The sequence below is a fragment of the Protopterus annectens genome, chromosome 7.part0, assembly GCF_019279795.1.
Source record: "Protopterus annectens isolate FY-2018-M chromosome 7.part0, PAN1.0, whole genome shotgun sequence".
NCBI lineage: Eukaryota > Metazoa > Chordata > Ceratodontiformes > Protopteridae > Protopterus > Protopterus annectens.
The window spans coordinates 1100790158-1100811303 of record NC_056739.1 but is presented as its reverse complement, the minus strand read 5'-3'; positions in this window follow the sequence as shown (position 1 = coordinate 1100811303).

Genomic DNA, 21146 nt, shown 5'->3' with positions numbered 1-21146 from the left:
CCTTTAATTCGAAGAAAGTAGGAGAAAGTCAACAGGAGGGATGCAGTGGTTTACCGAGGGTGTTTTTGGACTCTCATGAAAGTGGGCGAAATGAGCGGACTGAAGTAGAGATGTCGAACAAATTCCTGTATCTCCACAAAGAGGTGACTGTAATATTAACATTAGACATAGCCAAATGTCGTTAAATGCTTGGCTAGGACACAGATTGAATTTTAATGCCACAGATACAGATAATAAGACATGCGATTGTTCATACAAGGAAAACATTGACATGCTAAATGATTTGGTATATAAATGTAGAAGTTTAGAATTGGATAATGTGTATCTGAAGGAATGTATTGGTATGAATATAGTTCCAAAAGGTTTAAGAGTATGGAAATTTCCAAATAATGTAGAACAAGATTCAGAATTTCATTATGAGTTATTGGATTTGTTTAACAAATGGGGTATGGATTTAATGAAGGCTATCATAAAAAATAATGTAAGAAAAATGGTGTTACTTATGGAAAACATTAATAAAGTGAATGAAAACAGTATAAATTATTTAATGTTCACAATAGATGAACATAAGAAACAGTATTTTCTAGTTAGTGAACACATTGACAATAAATGTCAACAGATTATGATAAGAAAGAAGACGAAAATAGAGCGGGATAGACAGGAATATTTACACAAGACACATTATCCCCGACCTAGGCAAACCAATTATCGGTTTAGTAGGGAGAATATGAAACCCCAAGTAAATTATAGAAATTAACAGAATAGTTATAACAATGAAGTTCAAAGAGAGGATAGGAACATTCAAAGTAACTTGCAGGACCCTTTAGAGTATCCCCCCTCCGGAGATCCGAAAGAATTCGAAATCAATCACCAGTGAATTACCAGTAGAACCAAAGGAGGGGGAAGGGCGGAGAGAGATTTTAAATAAAATCCTCTTGGAAGAAAATAATATTACACAAGAAGGTTTTAAGTACACATATCAGGGGTTTCATATATTTAACTTTAGTGATATAGAAATAAATAAAAAACACTTTTGTTATTATCTAAAGGCTTAAATTTTGTACCGTCACAAAAATGTGATATTAGTAAGACCCTAATTGATTTAAAAATGTATCTGAGAAAAATCAATTTTCAACTAATATTTGAAGGGAAAGGCACAGGAACCAATATAGGTACCAAATTACAAAGGGCAAGTACATTTAACCCACCATTACACCCCCGACTAAGAAACTTGGAAATTAATATTGAACATGAGTTAAGGAACTATTTGTACAAGCATAGATTTCCTCCGAATTTAACACACAGCGAGAAAGAATTATTGCATGAGTTAAAAGAAAACGAACAAGTGAGGGTTATGAGTCCAGACAAAGGAGGGGGGATAGTTATCATGAATAATATTATGTATGAAGCTAAGATGTTAGAAAATTTGCATGATGATATGAAATATAGAGAGGTATCTAATAACCATATTAATATAGCATACAAAAAGATATATACAACATTAAATGATTTATTGCTAGAGGGTTTCATCGACCAAAAAATATTTGAATTTTTATACAATCCTCAGCCAAGAGTTCCATCAATTTTCGGAATACCGAAAATTCATAAAAATATTCATGATTCACCCCGCAGACCTATAGTAGCAGCTGAAGGTTCAGCTACTACTTCTCTAGCAAAATATTTAGATACAAAACTGAAAAATCTGGTCATGGAAAATGAAATTATTTTGAAAGATTCTTGGGATTTTTTGAGAAACATTACCCAAGAAATATACAATGAAGATGTAATGTTTGTTACTATTGATATTGTAGATTTGTTTGGATCTATTCCTCACAATATAGGAACAGAATGGATGGAGGGATATTTGAAAGAGGTAGCATGCTTGGGTAATGATGAAACACATATTTGTTCTACACTTATGGAATTAGTACTAGAAAATATTTTTTTTTTTAAGGAGACTTCTACCAACAGATTAGTGGGGTGGCTATGGGAGCTAGATGTGCCCCTATGTATGGAAATTTGGTGCTACATATGTGGGAAAAGAAATACATAATAAACAGTAAATACAGAGATTGTTGGATGTTGTACAAACGCTTTTTGGATGACATTGTTATTTTTTGGAAAGGAACATTCCAGTTATTTCTGGAATTTTACCAATACATAACTGAGTCCACTGAATTTCTGAGATTTACATACAACATAGGACATAGGGAAATAGATTATTTAGACGTCACTATATATAAGAAAGAGAATAAATACAATTCAAAAGTGTTTAGAAAGCAAACTTACTCTAATTCCATTCTACACTTTAACAGTGCTCACCCCTATCATCAGAAGAAAGGTATAATCAAGGGCCAGTTTGTAAGAATAAGCAGAATGACCTCAAATGAAGAAGAATTTATGAAGGAATGTAACAATTTGAATAATATGTTTACTGAGAGAGGTTACCCGGGCCCTTTGATTATCCAAATTAAAAATGAAGTTATACAAGAAAGAAAGAATAGATTTTCACCTATTTTAGGTGTTAAGGAACCAAACATAGGGGATACACACTTTGATAAAAAAGAAAGTGATGATAAAGAAGATACATTTAGTTCAGCATTTATTACTGATTATAGTGGTGTTTCCAAAATTATTTGTCAAGTTATTGGACAGGAATGGACTAAGTTTAGCAAAGTGACAGATTTAAAGTTGGATTTTGATACACCTTTTAAGTGTCTCTACAGGAGAGGGTTTAATATTAAAGCCATTTTGGAAAGTCAACATAATAATAAGAAAGCTACAAAAAGATGTAGATTAGGGACTTTCAAATGTGGTAGATGTACTCAGTGCCCCTGTATATATAATAAAGACTCCATTAGTTTAATTTCCGGGTACAAGATAATTACAGCGAAACAATACAGTAATTGTGAAGGTAAGGGAGCAATATACTTAGCTCTGTGTATGTGTCAAGCATTTTACATAGGAAAAACAGAGAGAAAAATAAAAAGGAGAATATATGAGCATTTAAATGCTATATATACACAGAACATCAGTAACGCTTTATATAAACACAGTACACAATGTGATAGTGTGAATTACAAGTTTTTTATTCTTGAAGAAATTCTTAAAGATATGAGGGGTGGTATGTGGGAAACCAAGATTGAGTACAGGGAATTATACTGGCAAATTTATTTAGAGGCCAGTAGATTCCCTGGTTTTAATGAAGCAGTTTCCCTAGCCACAGTTCTTAAATTAAGGGCAGCTAGGTTGTAACAACAGCATACAAAAAATATACAAATAACAGTAAGTACATGATTTTATCTGTATTAAATAACAAATAATCTTCTTCTTCTTTCGGCTTTTCCCGGTTAGGGGTTGCCACAATGGATCTCCTTGTCTGCTTATGACTGGCAGTGGAGTTTTACGGTGTTGAGTTGCCAGCCCGGCACCCAACCATCCACAGAAGGCACACACACACCCACACTCACACCTAGGGCCAATTTAGAGTGTCCAATCCACTTGCACATGTCTTTGGAATGTGGGAGGAAACCGGAGCCCCTGGAGGAAACCCACACGACCACAGGGAGAACATGCAGACTTCGCACAGAAGGCACCCCAGCTGAGGATTGAACCAGAGAACCTCTTGCTGTGAGGCAGCACTGCTAACCACTGCACCACACTGGCCTCCCCATGGCCATGTATAACTCCATATATGTAGCCATATATCTATAAATGTACATACTTACATTCGCATGGCTACACATCACACATACATGCATATAAGTAGTTGTCAAGTATGTGTCCTATTCATAAATATGTATACTTGCAAATGTATGCATATGCCTCTCAGAAACATATGAACAGTAACATGTACTATACATACGATCCTTTAGCACCTAGAATGTCACCAAGTAAAAATATACAAAATAACAGTAAGCACATGATTTTATCTGTATTTAATAACAAATAATAGTATTTTAAAATTAGGTTATTCAGTTTTTAAATTAATTATTATTATTACCACTAGAGGAAGCTATTTTAAGTAATAAATAAATGTTATCTTAATTTACTTTATGTATGTATCTATAATAAAAAATGAGCGTTTTATAAACTTATTCATCTTTATAGTATGGACAGTTTGATACAAGATATATATGATGTATTTATTAAACAATGATATGTCATATTGTTTAGATAAATTGGTAGAACATAGTATTTAATATATGAGATGACTTTATTGGTTAGTTTGATTAATTGAGGGTATATAAGAACCATGGGTATACATGCAAATGTGGCAGCACAGCAATAGTGTAGTGGTTAGAGCATCTGCCTATCAAGCAGACATTGCCGGTTCGACTGCAGCACATACCATTTATGATGTGTAATCCGTATACGAGCATATCTTGCTAATATTATGCTGTATAATGATATAATACCATTGAAATGTGAACTGGGGTGACGTATCACAGTAAGAATGCAGAAGGTGTTTGCGTGATGGGAAACGGCGGTTAAATGGAAAACCGCTGCCGTTAAGTGTTGTACTCACCCTTTGTCCAACTGCCCTTGTTCTGCCCAGCAACACAATAAACCGCCTCGGCCAGGCTCGACGCCAGGACCCTACACATCATAATCAATGTGATTTACCACTAAGCCACGGCAGTTATACCTAACTCTGATGTTATCACAAACATAGCAGACAGCACAGTCATTCAATAGTCTGATCAAAGTAATTAATCATGTCGATGTATATGCATACGTACATACACACACACACACACACACACATATATATATATATATATATATATATATATATATATATACATATATATATATATATATATATATATATACAGAACGAACATGGGCACAAGAAAGCATTCATAACGAATGCGAAGGAAAACAGCAGCGGAACACCCGTACTGTCTAGTGCTTGACATATCAAGCTGGCCAGAGTTGAGCAAACCCCCTGCATCTCTAAACACAGGTAGGATGTTAACAATGTAACTAAGTCTGTCCACGTGGTAAGTCTGACTTTCAAATGGGTACAGGGCAGTCCCCAGTCAGACAAGCCTAAAGCCACATGAACACCCTGACTATTATATGAATGCATGTGCCAGGACTATAAGTTTGTGAAGTCAGAATCTACTTGGAGTGAGTCAACATGTGGGATGGACCCAGAGCAGTAGGGAATGGAGCATGTGTAGTGGTGCGGTTTTCCTAACTGGAGAATGGATGCCTGCTGTGTTAGTGACGTGTTGAGGCATGTGTACGGATAACTATGAACTATGGGTACACTTATAAATGAAGCAGCATATGAATAGTGTAGTGGTTAGAGCATCCGCTTAAAGAACAGGCATTCACGGTTCAAGTTCGACTATAGCACATATCATTTTCCATGTGTAATGAATGTCGTCCTGCTGTAAAATCGACATAATAACATGTAAAAGTGAACTTGAGTATCGCATGGGACTTTAAACCAGATCATTTCAATCAAAGGGGTACTGTCATAATGAATAAGGCACAAGTAAGCAAAAATAAGTGGCAGTAAACAGATATAACAAACAGTAAGCATATGCGACTGCGCTTGCGCGGGTGTAAGCAGCGCCCAGCATAGGAAATGTATATGAGTATGTACAAATTTAATATATTTATATATATATATATATATATATATATATATATATATATATATATTCTAGATATATATATATATATATATATATATATATATATATATATATATATATATTCTAGATATAAATATATATATATATATATATGTATATATGTACACACACACACACACACACACACACACACACACACACACATATATATATATATATATATATATATATATATATATATATATATATATACATATATATATATATATATATATATATATATATATATATATATTCTAGATATAAATATATATATATATATATATATGTATATATGTACACACACACACACACACACATATATATATATATATATATATGATGAATGAACATCGTAACAATAAAGCATAGACAAGGGATGAGAAGGGAATCAACAGCAACTACAGTATCATAGAGTGCTGTCAGCGTATGCCATATCACGCTGGCCAAGAGTGAGAAAAGCACTGCTACACACACCACAGGCAGGATATTACCAGTGAGAGTAACATAGTTGAATTGCTAAGTCTACTTTTCACACAGAGAGAGGGTAGTCCCTGCTGGGACTACCCAAAAAATATTAAGAGCGTTTAGCCCTCCTACCATTACACAAGCAAGGGTTAATATGTTCAAAGACTAAATGGTGGGAGAGCCTGAGAATACACGAGGCGAAACAACATATGTGTAGGGCCTCTAAAGATCTGGAGAGGGCAATGCTTGGAGGTGTGTCATGACTGCGATAATAAGTGGATAATGGAAGTTACGCATGTAAGTTGAACACGGGTGGGGTGGAGGAACTATGGGTATGAAATTATGGATCCAGGCGTGCCAGAGTTGGATGGCCCGGTTCTAATTGGACCGCCCCATGGAGGTCAGTGAGTTCGTAATAGGTATATATGCATACACACATGCAGACATCAATATGTAGACGTACATTCTCTGTAACACATGCATTCCATTTGTAGACATAAATAATAGGAATGTGCACATACAAACATCGACAATAGATGGAATAATAGACTGTGCAGAAGAGGGATGGGACGAAACTGCTACAATGCAGAGGCGTGTACAGTGTCCTAAGTCAGTGCTGTGCTGATGATAATCAAATGTGAGGGCTTCCCCACACATGGAATCATTCCTGTGATCTGCCTGCTATGACAAGCCAAGTATTAAACCGGTCTAATTGTAAAGGAAATACGCTGAATACATACATAATTAGGCTCCCATGTGTAACGTGTGTGATACCGCATAGTCATACGCATTAATGAATTCTAGCATCATGTTAACAGGAGTAAGGATGTAATGAAGTATAGAGTCTACGCTTGCCATAAACACTTGCGTGTTCCATGTAGGGCAGCCCAATAATTGCAAATAGTATTACTTTGGTCACTCATGTCACCAATCTTCATGGACTAAACATATGGGAGGTCGGAGGATACGTGGAGTGAGTAAACCGATGGGATGGCTCTATAGGAGAAGGGTGTGGCCAGTGTGTAGTGGTGTTAATACACCGCGAATCCAACAGGAGAATGGATGACAGCAGTGTTAGGGAGGTGTTGGGGTGTGTTTGGGGAACCAGGAGCCATGGGTATATGGGTATATATGCATATGGAGCAGCACAGCAATAGTGCATTCGTTAGAGCAACCCGCTAACGAACAGACATTCTCACACTGAATCACACTGTATCACATTCCAATTACTATCGGTAATCCATACGTGATCATATTGCGACATCTGTCTGCTGTATAACATGCTAAATACTGATTGCAAGATAACTGGAGTGAAGTGTCAGTGTCATAATGAATAAGGCACTAGTATGCAGGTGAAGCATATATAAACACCATTACGCATGTGTAAGTGTGTAGGCATGAGATATGTATTGATTTACAGACACACACACACACACACACACAAACACACACACACACACACACACACACACACACACACACACACACACACACACACACATATATATATATATATATATATATATATACATATATGTATAGACATATAGATATATATATATATATAAATATATATATATATATATATATATATATATATATATATATATATATATATATATATATATATATATATATATATATATATATATATATATATATATATATATATATATATAGTTGCAGACATACATATACCTATATATATATATATATATATATATATATATATATACACATATGTACATATATACATACATAAATACATATCTATATATATATATATATATATATATATATATATATATATATATGTGTGTGTGTGTGTGTGTGTGTGTGTGTGTGTGTCTGCATAGATATACAGAGATATACAGCCATGATAGGAAACAGCACACAGGAATGACATATGTTCACTGGCTATGCCAGTGGAAGTGAGGAGCCCAGGCAAGAGACATGACACACGCAGCATGCCCTTCCACCCCCCCCTCAATGTAAAGTGTCCGCTGCTCCCCAGACCACAGGCAGGATACAACCAGTGGGGTACACAGTGCATCTGTGGTTTCTAATCATGGAAAACTTACTGGATTGTCCCTTACGGGACACCCCAAAAATTGGCCAAACCATACGAATGTGATAGATTGTCCATTTTGTCCGCAGTGTATACAGACTCGGAATACAAGGGTGGGTAACCCTGATGACCCATGAAACGAGACAAATTTATGAAATGGGTCCCATGAAGTGCAGAGTGGGCAGCGTGTGGTGGTGTGTCCAGAACCGACCAGGTCCCAGAGTAAGGATGGGTACTGTCGAGGAGGGGAGAGTGGGGGAAATATGGGTAGCTACTTATGGGTCTAGGTGTGCAGGTGTTGGCTGATGCAAGTGAATGTGTTCATTGGGCAGAGGTGTCGCCCAACGAGCAGCCACACCCAGCGTGAGACCCACTAAAGCAAAGTGTAATCTATATGGCAAGCAACAGAATAACCAGATGTAGTCGTATATATGTAGAGCTATGTGTGTGCATATCTACCCATAGCGAGATAGAGATATGCCTCTCCCCCCGCCGTAGTACAAATGTATCTATACAGAGAAAGAATACAGATACATGCCCACATATGAATATATACATATGCAGACAACCATAGACTCATATGATGGTAGATTTTATATATATACATATATATGTATATATATATATATATATATATATATATATACACAGCAATATAGAAATATACACGTATGCATACATATGCAGATATAGCTGTATATATTAATGTAAATATATATATATATATATATATATATATATATATATATATATATATATATATATTATATATATATATGTTACAGTATATATATATATATATATATATATATATATATATATATATATATGTTACAGTATATATACACATGTATATGGCTAGGATATGATACAAGTAACATATGTTCTCAGGCCAGGCATATGTTGGTGGGAGGTCCAATACACAAATGTGTAACACGTAGCATCACCCCCCACCCCCCAGCTAGGCCGGTGAGACATACAGTCACACAATAAAGGTAAACACACCACTGCTTCCCAGACTACCGGCAGGATACTACCAGTGGGAGAGATCTGTAAGGTCTACACTTGAACCGTAGACATCGATGTCCCTTGTGGGACACCAAAAATTAATGATCGAAGCCAGTCCCAGTAATGATTTCTCCAACCAGGGCTGTAGATGTACACGGACCAGTAGGTTGTGCAAGCCTGATAACACATTAGTCGACACAACGTACATGTGTCCTGACACGGGGAGAGTGGGCAGTCTGTAGTGGTGTGTTTATATCCCACCTGCGCCCACAGTAAGGATGAGTGCTGTAGAGGAGTGGCAGGTAGGGGAACTATGGGTATGCAATTATGGGCCTAGGCGTGCAGGTGTTGGCTGGCAGAGCCATATTAGGACCGCCCCGTGGATGTAAGTAATATTCCGATGTGGGCATAGCAGACGCCCATACCTCCCAACCCCTAAGAGCACATCCACTGGATAGTCCGTAAACCATTGGGGGAACACATAGGGACCATACCATTGAACTATCCCCGATTACCAGGGACGTCCCTGATTACTACTCAGAATCTAACTCTGTCCCACCTAAACCCTCCTAGAACTAGTGATATTAGGAGGAAAGGTGGTGGAATACACTTAATGAATAATGACAACATTTAAAAGTCATAAACAGCATGTACCTCAGACAAATACATATGCTCTGGGTCTGTCAATGTGTCAGGTTAATAGCTCAAATTTTCCAAATGTGTCCCTGATGTTGTTATGCAGTGTCCTGATTTAGTGTTCATTATTCCCCATTCGTATGAGAGATCTCATAGTGACAGAAAGCGCATATTCCACTGACTACCTTAGAAAGATGATAGAATAATAGGTTAGGGTTACCACCTGTCCACCATTGTATGGGACAGTCCCCTTTGGGCAGTTGTGTCCTGCAAAATATTTGAAAATATGGCAAATGTCCTGAGACTTTAGGACAAAGATTTCTTTACATTGTCTGTAGTAGTTGCATAAAACAATTATTTTCTATCTGAAACACCTAAATGTTATAAGAAACAGAATAAGTAACAATAATGCTACAAGAATAAGCTGTTATTTAGGCAAAACAGTGAAGTTCTTTCCTTTGTACTGGCTGTGGGTATGTTTTGCCCTGCAAAATCTGACGTTTCTACATTAAAGTCCCACCATGGGTAATTGAAAAGGTGGCAACCCTATAATAGGTATGCGGTAGCATGACTCGGCTGATGGTTGTGGGTCCCAAATCCCAATTACTTGTCAGTATTGAAGAGTCTCCGTTCCCATGTATCAGCCAGACAGGTGCAGATTGTAAGAGGAACACACAAATAATATGAATAAATCATTGGACAGGCATGACGTTGCCTAATGGGCAGCCATTCCCAATACTGTAGGCATGTAATTCAATGTAATAGACATCACAACAAGGTAATATTGTGGTCCTCGCTCCCACCCAGGGGTGTGAGTGTCAGATGCAAGCACCAATGTCGGTGCATTTGCAAGTGCGGGAGCGAGTGGATGTAAGTCTGTTTGGCTACCAGTTTGTGAGTATTGCACTGGTAAAGCAATGTAGAGGCTAACCGAGTGTAAGAAGCTGTAACCAGAGGTTAGCATTGCTTAATACCGCGCAAACCCACGCACACCCGCTCACAACTGCTTTAATGTGCCTTACTCCCTTCGTATCCAATGGTCTTGTTCTGCCCTGCAACAAAATAAACGGCCTCTGCAAGGCTCAGAACCAGGACCCTGCACACACAGCTAATGTGATTTACCAATATGCCATGGTAGATATACAGACAACGGACAGTACCACAAACATGTCATAAAGCGCAGTCATTCAACAGCATAGGAATGTATCCCATCATGTAGATGTATATGTGAGTGTTTATGTCCAGCATATAGGTACATACATATATAGAGATATATCAGGATCATACCATGTGGCAACAAAGCATTACAAACGAATGAAACGGGAAACACCAGCGATACCTGTATTATGTAGTGGTGTTGTTCTATGTAATCTCAAGACTCCCTCAGACAGACTTGTGTCATTCATATATGCAATCAGTTGTACATTTGCCGTATACCTCACTCTGTGCATGTAATGAACATTAACACAACAGTACCTGTCCAATTATTATGTGTGAACAGTATTCTTGCAAGGTGCTGTGTGCAACATCATCATCATGATAAAGGTAAATGGGGTAACCATAGAGGGACTGGTAGTGTTGTGTGTAAAATGGGGCCATCCTCATCACGTGTACCTGGACCATTTAGGAGTGATGTGCATACCAGGATCATGCGCCTGAGGGACAGGGGAGAGGATAACAGGAGTATGTTGTGATGCATATTACAAGGATTACATGTGTCCAGTGGGCACATGTGTGAAATGGACAGCTATGTATAGGGCAGATGTTGTCCTAGGAGCCGAATGGCCTTATGTTTCTGTAGGGTGGGGGTCGGATGTGGGGGAAGGAGAGTAGGCGTGGCCGTGGAGGATAGGTAGGATAGGATCACAGACAAGACAGCATACAGGGTCAGTATATGACACATGTGGGGGGATACACCTCAGATGGGGATGGGTGCTCGGCATTCACAAGCCCATGGGAACAGTGGAATGGAGGTCCCCAGCCATGGGCAGCCGCCACTGCACCCAAAGAGCTGCAAAGGAGGCAGTGCTGGGGGCTGTCCAGGAGGGGCAGCATCACCCTGTAAATGTGACACTCCACCCTTGAGCTTGCATATCTGGCTTTGGAACCCCTTAGTGAGCCCCCAATGCAACACGTCCAGGACCGCACGACAGCAGACATGTTCCTGTCTGGTCCTGCTCCTAGGGGGGACATGCCCCATCCTCAGTGGTGGTACCACCAGAAGGTGGTGCAGAGCCAACAGTGGGTGAGGTCCAAGGCTGGGCCCCAGATGTCCTGGTGCCCAGTGCCATGGTCAGCTGAATTGGGACAGGAGGTTCTGCTGGGACCATCCAACCCATACAGCCTATGGTGTTGCAGTTTAAACCCACATATGGCTTAGTGATAGACAACAGCATTCAGGATTACCTACAACAGTATGCATAGATATCACCATCAACCCAACACAACAGATGGTATACATTTGCAGAGGGAGCACAACACATGCATATATACTGCATGACATCTGCACAAAGTGTAGTAGACATGTGACCGCAGCTATGAACAGTTGCCTATTGCTGGCTTGTCACTGGGAACCCCAGACAGTGTCTTTCATACCACTGTTTCATGTGACATATGTCCAGTCAGGGATGCGATGGCAGAAACACATCCCTATCATCATGTACTGTCTGCAATCCTCACACTATGCTTCTGCTGTGCACAGATGTGTGTTCAGTGTATATCACAGGACACAAATGGTTTCACACACTGACCAGTTCACAGATGGCCCTACAGATGGGGGTCCCTCATGAACAGCGTACTGTCATGCCTGTATTAAAACATGCAGAATAGCCATTACCACACACAACATGTTAAACAGGCAGTAGTCTCAATGCAGCATAGCTACACTTACATGCTGTAGTCATGTGTGGCACATCACCCTCCTGCCTTTCAGCTATTTCCCACTCTGTATGATGTTTGAGGTACATCCAGATATCATCTGTGATGCTGTTTCAGAACACCACATCCAGGTACCACTCACAGCGACTGTCATGGCCAAATACCAACATGATTTTCCTAGATAGAGTACTGTGTTTATCATGCGAAAGGCTATGGGAACACCATCACAGCTTTTCCACATGCAATCAGCTAGAGGAGGACTGCAATAGGTGCAGAGGCCATCACCTGATCATGTCCATCACTTACAATACACATGCTGCTGCTGAGCAGGTGTACACTTTCACATCCACCAGAGAGTGTGTGGGTGGGACAGGCAAAGTACACCAGAGAAGGGCTTGGAGACTAAACCCTAAGCATCATCTGCCACACGCCTAACAGTACAGGGGTCAAACCCCTGACTGACAAGTTATTACTATTACATGTGTATGACGTTACTACATGTGCCACAAAGCCAACATGTTTCTGTGCTGTAAGAACATATATGTGTGTAGGTGAGAGACGTGCAACAGAGATATAGTAGACATACATTAGGTGTAGCACACATGGCTGTCCATGTGAATGGATGCCATTGTCACCACAACCACACTCTCTAATGGACATGCATTGACACTCTTTTCCAGGGCCACAAATACACAACCTAACTACTTAGTTTGCCACACTGCAGTAATTCACAGGACTACATGCACCACAGGGGATATCTGGAGGTTCTATGGGCTAGGGCATGTTAAAGTGTTTGACAGCTGTTGGTATGCCAATGAGGGTTATACTGGGAGTGACTGTGGTTGGGAGCATCATAACCCACAAGCAGATCCAAGTTGCCAGTACTGGCATGCATGTATGCATTTCTTCATGGGTGTGTAGTGGTTGTCTGTGCAAGATGGCTGTACAAGGCTGGGTGAGGGGTAATCCTTGGCATTGCGTCACCTGACAATGGTGTGCAGTGCAGTACAGGGGTGTAGTGTCTGCAATGTCCCACACATATGGGTACTGCATGATCTGCCCTGACAATCTGGTTACCAATGTGTATGGCCATAGCTTTGCAATGCATGCCATGTCTGTGTTTGATAGTCCTTCACACGGACATTGCCTGGAATGTGAATGTCCCACAATATGGTAGAGTGACATGTACAGGTGTACCTGGTTTGGCAGGCACATGTTGTGTACACAGACTGTTATCCCCCGATATGCCAATACTGGCCTGGTGTGGTGAAACCTGCTTATAGTGAGCAGGCAGATCATGCACCTGCATTGATAGTATGATACAGGTATTCCCTGATGTCAGTGCCATTGGTCCATACAAGGAACATGTGTACAGCATTGTATGGCCTCTGTGGATCACATTTGATGGCACCACATATGTTGCAGGCATCCAGTGGGGAACATAGTGAAGGCACATTGTCCCCAAATATGTGTCTATTGTACTGCTGTACAGGGTGCCATGTCCTCTGCAGCCCACTGCATTCACACCATGCCTACTATCTGTCATCAATGTGCATGGTACTAGCAACATAGTTGGATATACTAGGCTAGTGTGTTTGTGTATGGCACATGGGTGCAGGCCATATACCGGGTACTAGTAGGGTCGCATACTTTGTTCACCAGGCCTTTTGCCAGATGTAGGGGTATGGCTTGCCAACACAGTCCCATGGCTGACTGACAGCTGTACTCCTTGTGAGGTGGCCAATGTGTCATAAGACAAACACCATATAGGAAAACTACAAAATCCGTTCCCCAACATGTCCAGTGGTTTGACACTCACAGCCACCTCTACACAGGCTCTGACAGCCAAACACACACACACACTTGCCATGTCCTGTATTTGAACCCCTACCAACCGTACCACACTGCAGCAAAATGTTTTTTAGGGCACAAGCTACGGTGAATACTGGGTTACAGCACTCCTACAGGTGTATTCCTAGTTGGGTGACAACAGCAGGATTGACAAAGGTGGTCATGGGATTTGGACAGAGAGTGCACACTCTACAAAGCACTGTACTCTGGGATGACATGACTGAAAGTAGACAGGCCTTTGTCACATATCACATGCATCCATGATTCAAGGGAGTGGGGACAATACCTAAGTCGCATTCGCCCATATAGTGCCATTCCAAGGTAAATGTCCTAAACACAGGATAACACCCTGACACCTAGAGGACAACTGCATTGTATGCTGATGCTAACCAGTGCTAGATGTGTAGCATCTGTAATCACAGCTGCTCACTGTAGATCCAACAATGGGGAATACTGACATCTATGCAGTGAGGAACACCTGGCTGAAGGCTCTGTAGTGCACAATAGCACTACTACCATATACCTCAGAACCAGACATGTGGGCCATAACACAGGTACGGACTGCTCCAGGTGGTGGTGCCCCCACATACATAAAGGCCACTCACATGTACTGACCAGTACTCCCACAAAAGGTATCACAGACGAGTCAGGTGCAGGACACAGTGTCAAACGCTGCATTCTAGGATGTAACTCTCAGACACCACCATGCCCTTGGACCACCAACATACACCCATACATGTGGTAGGACATATAATAGTACACCATCATGTGACCCTTGACCAGTGGACTGTACCAAGCTCTACATCAATTGTGCAGAGTACCCATGTACTGCTAGAGTTGCATCATGCGTTATGCAATGCAATGATACCACTGTCTGTAACCAGGCCAGCTGTACACATACCAGGGGCCCTCAGTTATTTACAACATTAACAGATGACTGTTGCTGTACACCAGTAAACACCCTCATGTTTGGATATGACATACGTGTACCTGCCCTGGATATGTACATGCCACACACATACAACATATATGTAAATAGCATAGCTGTTGTTGTCCTTTGTGCAGACAGGTGACTACAGCCATTACACACATGCACATGGAATGTAGGCCCATGGCTGCTGAATGCTAACAGTACATAAGGTGTGATATCAATGTTGACAGAGGTAACATTCCCTCTGTACTGGTCACCCATTACACCTATCATATCATACAATAGTCCATGTGTCATGTATGTCATTACACATGTCCACCAATTGCAATGCCTACAAACATTCCCAAATGACAGGATTGTTGAACCTACACACATGTACATGTAGTGGTGTGTGTTTAGATACCATGCATGCGCAGTTGCTGATGTATGCAGGTGACGTGTGTCTTAGTACATCATGCAATTGCAATGCAGCCTCAACTTTGCCAACTGTATATGGTGATATGCTGAAAGTACAAAAAGATGTACCTCAAGTATGGACAGATGTGTGGACATAACTAAGTGGTGGCACATCTTTGCAGATGGATGTTTGCTGAGGACAGCTCACAGGTGAGTCACAAGTGGTCCTACAATAATCTGTGCAACCGCTAAGCTATGGTTTTGTTAATTGAAGGGGAACACACACACAACACAGACAGTGGTCAGGGTGACACCGAAGGTAAATCACTTGACACCTGTAACAGTTAAGACCTCCCGTGTGCATATATCAGCACAGTTGCCAAAGGAAGCATCAGTACACTTTGTAACGCATGCAATACTGCTGTAAGTCTGTCATACATATCATGAGATAGGCAGGTGTTTGATTCACAGTACTGGTATGTGTGGTTGCGTGCGTGTCCATATATGTTACGTTTGGTGGGGAATACATCTCAATTGTTACTCACTCTCCTGTACATTGTTGTAGTCATTTGTATAGACTGCAATGTAGAAAGCAGGACATAGGCAGGGGTGTGTATCTCACACATGTGAGGTATCTGTATGTACGTGACATAGTTGTATTCAGTAGTGAATGCCACGGTGTGTGTATGAGTGTGTGTGTGTGTGTGTGTGTGTGTGTGTGTGTGTGTGTGTGTGTGTGTGTGTGTGTGTGTGTGTGAGTATATGTATGTATGGCTGCCTGGTCCCTGGACTGAGGATGTATATTACCATAGTGAACTGATAAGACCCCTCCCCCCATCCAGGTGATGCAATCTACTATCCATGTTGATGGCCCCGATCTTAGGCCATACTGACTACCTGTACATGTGTAATCTCTGTGGCACATCATGTAGGTGCAGAGTACTGTAATGATGATTTGCACATAGGCAGGGGTCCTCACCTCAACACTAGCAACTGTGTGTGTGAGTGTGTGTTACTGTGTTGGTGAATCCGTGAGTGTGTTGGTGTGTTACTGTGTTGCTGAATACATGTGTGTGAATACCTGAGTGTGTGGGTGCAGTTGTGTGTTTGCATCCTGCCATGGGAACGTGTATTACTGCTTCCCAATGAGCCATCACACTTCCCACTGGCCTCTACCCTTGTCATCAGCTAGATCGCTCTCTTACCTCACCACTTCATGTAACTGTACCTGTGATGTCGCCCAGTATGGATGTTATGTCTGTAGCCACAGTAGCTTAATGCACAGCTATCATGCTCTTGGATCAGTAGACGTGTTTGGAACGTGGGACTTTCTAACTGTGATATGGAAGCTACAAGGTGCATGCTGGTATTTACATACATACCTGTGAGTGGTCCACATTTACATATGGGACACTAACTGAAAACACTGACATCCACCGGCACATGCATTTAGACCTGAAGGAGGAAAGCAGAATATCATGACCAACATGCAGTTACTGTTGTTACACAAGACACATACTGTTAACAGTATGAAATTCCTTTTAAACCTGTGCTACATGGTATGTCTGCTGCCTGTCAACAGTACACAACAATTGTAATCTACACTTATCTTCCTAGTCTGTTCACCCTGTGCATCAGACCATATGTAGCATGTCCCTGCACCGATGGTGCGGATGACAGGGATGCGGCACATGCATCATCATATGCCATAGGGTGATAATGTTTGCCAGATGCCTAGGCTGCACTATTGGATGACATTATGTGTGTGGGTTAGGGCCTTTGATCTAACTGGGCATGTGTGGATGTTATGCATGTGTGTGTTGCAGTGCCCTACATATTTTTCCGGTGTGTGTGTGTGTGTATGTATACACCCAGTTCTGGCATGTGTCTGGCCTACACAGGGGTATTATTGACAGCTGCAGACTGTACAGGTCAGGTTTTACAGTTCACGGTGTCCAGTCACTGCCACATGACCTGTTCCTGCCAGGGGTTGCACGGGCACTACCAGGTAGAGGTGCAGATTGGGTACTGCCTGATGACACGTCCACTGGAACCATGTCCCTGTTGAAACCATGCAGGGTCACGTGCACATGGCCTGCTGTGTCGTGGTGTGGACAGCACAGCACCAGCTGCACTGCTGCTACTACCAGCACTATGGGAGCGGGCATGTGAGGTAGCTTGTTCACGTAGACCTGAAACAGGTGATGTAGCAGGCCTACGTCCCCATGCCCGATGCCTCACTCCTACCAGATGTTCCAGCACAGACAGCTCATGCTCGCAGATTGTCATGCCATGGTCAAGGACTCCAATGATGTCACCCAATTGTCTATCCAAAGCTTCAGCAATCTGTTGTTGAGCATTTACCATTGCCTGGATGTTGTTGTTTAAAGAATGGACAGCAGCCCTCTGAAGCCTCTGATCTTCTCTGTTGTGCCATTCAGTACATGCCTGTACCTCCATTGCAGCCTAAAACATGCGTCTGGTGACACCAGCTGCTGCACTCTGTCTTGCAGGGGCATGTTTCCCAGAGGTCCTCCTATGAGCAGCACTGGCCACATGCCTGTGTGAGGCATCACCAGTCAGTTGGCTGACACCATGGTGTGCAGGCACACTTTCCATAGCCTCCACACTTTCCTGTTCCAAGCTACTACATGCCAACTGTCCTTCCTCTATGGCCACTGGTGATGGGGTATGTGTAGGCATGAGAACTGTGTGCGGGGATAAGGAGGATATAGGTGGAATGGCAACCAATGTCACAGATTCAGCTCCTGACAACCCTGCCTGTGCCTCAATCATACGTTCATCATCACTGCTAAAGTCTGTGGGGAAACTAACATCAGATGGGCCGCAGGAGGGGAACACACCTACATCACCTGTGAGGGGCAGACAAGAACTGTACATTACAATCTATACAATAGACGCACACACACAGACACACTGCTACCCACCACATCCAAACAAACCATCTTACACTACGTATGAGCAGGTGGGCAAGCCCCCCTACACCCCCCATGTGGGTGGCTGCACCCCCCCACACCCCCCACTTTAATATTCTACCTCTGAAACAGACGCACAAAGCAAACACACACATATTACAGTCCCCCAGGTACACACAACACACTCAGAACACACACTTACACACACTACAGCCCAAACACACTTACACACAGTAACCTACCTGAACCGCAACACCAGAAGCACTAAATAAATGTCCCTTAACATTGGGATTTTAAAACTCGCGCTTCTGGTGTTTCGGTACTGTGGTCTTTTGGTCTTTAAGCCTCGTGATTACGTGCGTCGGTATATCAACCATTCGGTATTTGGTAGGTATCCCATTTATATGTACCTCCATGGTTGTGTAGATGTTGTTAACCTATCTATATATCTACATATATATGTATATCCCTGTATATCGACATATAACCCTCTCTCTCTCTCTCTCTCTCTCTCTATATATATATATATATATATATATATATATATATATATATATATATACAGATATATATATATATAGCATACACCTTTCATTGGGTACATGGCAGTTTGTCCTAATTCCACACATTCCTCCCTTTTGTGTTTCAACCTGTCAGAATTCACAACTGCCGTTGGTACATCACAGGTAGCATAGTGGTAGGTTATTGTGAAGATTGAGTATATGGTCGTGTGTTCTAATCCTGGCAGTGGTCATTTTACCTCGCAGAGCAGGCACTGGTAGTACAAGGGTGATTAATGTACATTTCAGCGGTTGTGTGTTCCAAATGTTTATTATTCTGTGGAATACTACCTATATATGCAAGCTGTGGTGAAGGTATACTATGTAACATGTAAATCATCTCTGACTTTATTGGGATTCGAACCAGGACTGCACAGATATTATGCAAATGCTGTAGCCATTACACTACTGACATTAATGTTCCTTCTGCCTATTTCCTATGTCCATGAATCCTATGTGTAAGCTTGGCTACACAACAGGCGGAGCCAACCACACCCAGTGAGCTTCTCAAAATACCGACATAACACATGAATTGAGAGACTATACATTAACATCCTAACTACATTTGGCATAGCCCCTCACTGACACACTTCAGGGGAAACCTTGATGTGTGACTGGCCAACAGTATATACAGCCCTGGGATCATGTGTCCCAGAAACATACAGCCAGGGTGTGGGGGAGCCACTCAAATTTTATAGCGGCAAGACCTGATGGGGAAATTGAATGCTGTTGGGTTGTCATGTTAACATGCCCTTTTGAGATCACTATGTGCCCCTATCACCCTACAGCACCCCAGTCTTCAACAGCTTCCAGCAACTCTGCCTGGAATAATTTCATTGGCTATGCTTGACAGAGGCTCAGTTACTTCATCAATGGTGCCGGTAAAGCCACCACACTTTAGCTATGCTTCTAAATGCCCTTGGGCAGATAGACTACTACCTATATGTGAACCTCTACAGTGCAGGCCATCTCCAACATTATATGTGATTATACAGAGTTTTCTGATCACAATATATGTGTAAAATCACCATGTAGTCAGACAGCAGTTAAGGACAGTAATAGCATACAGACTACTGATACATAATCACTCCAAAAGCCTATCTTGGAAGCTAGTGGACATGTATAGGTTTCAGGCTTTCTATAGCTTACCAGTAGGTTGCCTACAGGAAATATGGGACAGAAGCACACATGGGAAACATGCTTGCAACAATGCCATACCAACTTGCATGTGTCAGCCTAAGTCTTTGGAATGCTGAGCAAGGCTATTGGTGCCCCCATGGTGCCATTTTTAGGCAGGTCTCAGAGGTGAATCTCACCTCCATGAACTGCACAATAGCGGAATCAATGAGGGTTAGGCTACGCAACACCAGGGGTAGTACTCACAACATGCACACACTCACAGCACCCCCTCAGTATGGGCAACATCTACATCTGTTCTGCGACTGGGACCTGTATAGGGCCCCTGTGAGCACACCGGCACTACCAGACTACAACCCATAACACACATTTCAGCCACTGAACATGGACTGGCACAGATATGGAGGGGGTGTACCCATATTCATCGGGGATACCTACACCTCCAAGTTCGTATATGTATAACAGATGATACAACTCCAAGATTGATTGGCTCTGAACATTTTTTTACTGTTTGCTGATCGGATGATGAATTAATGACTCATTATTTAAAAATGAACACCAGTCCCGCACTTTACTATGATCTGAGGAAATTTTATCAAAAGTGCTTATCGTGTGTCACTTAAGGGA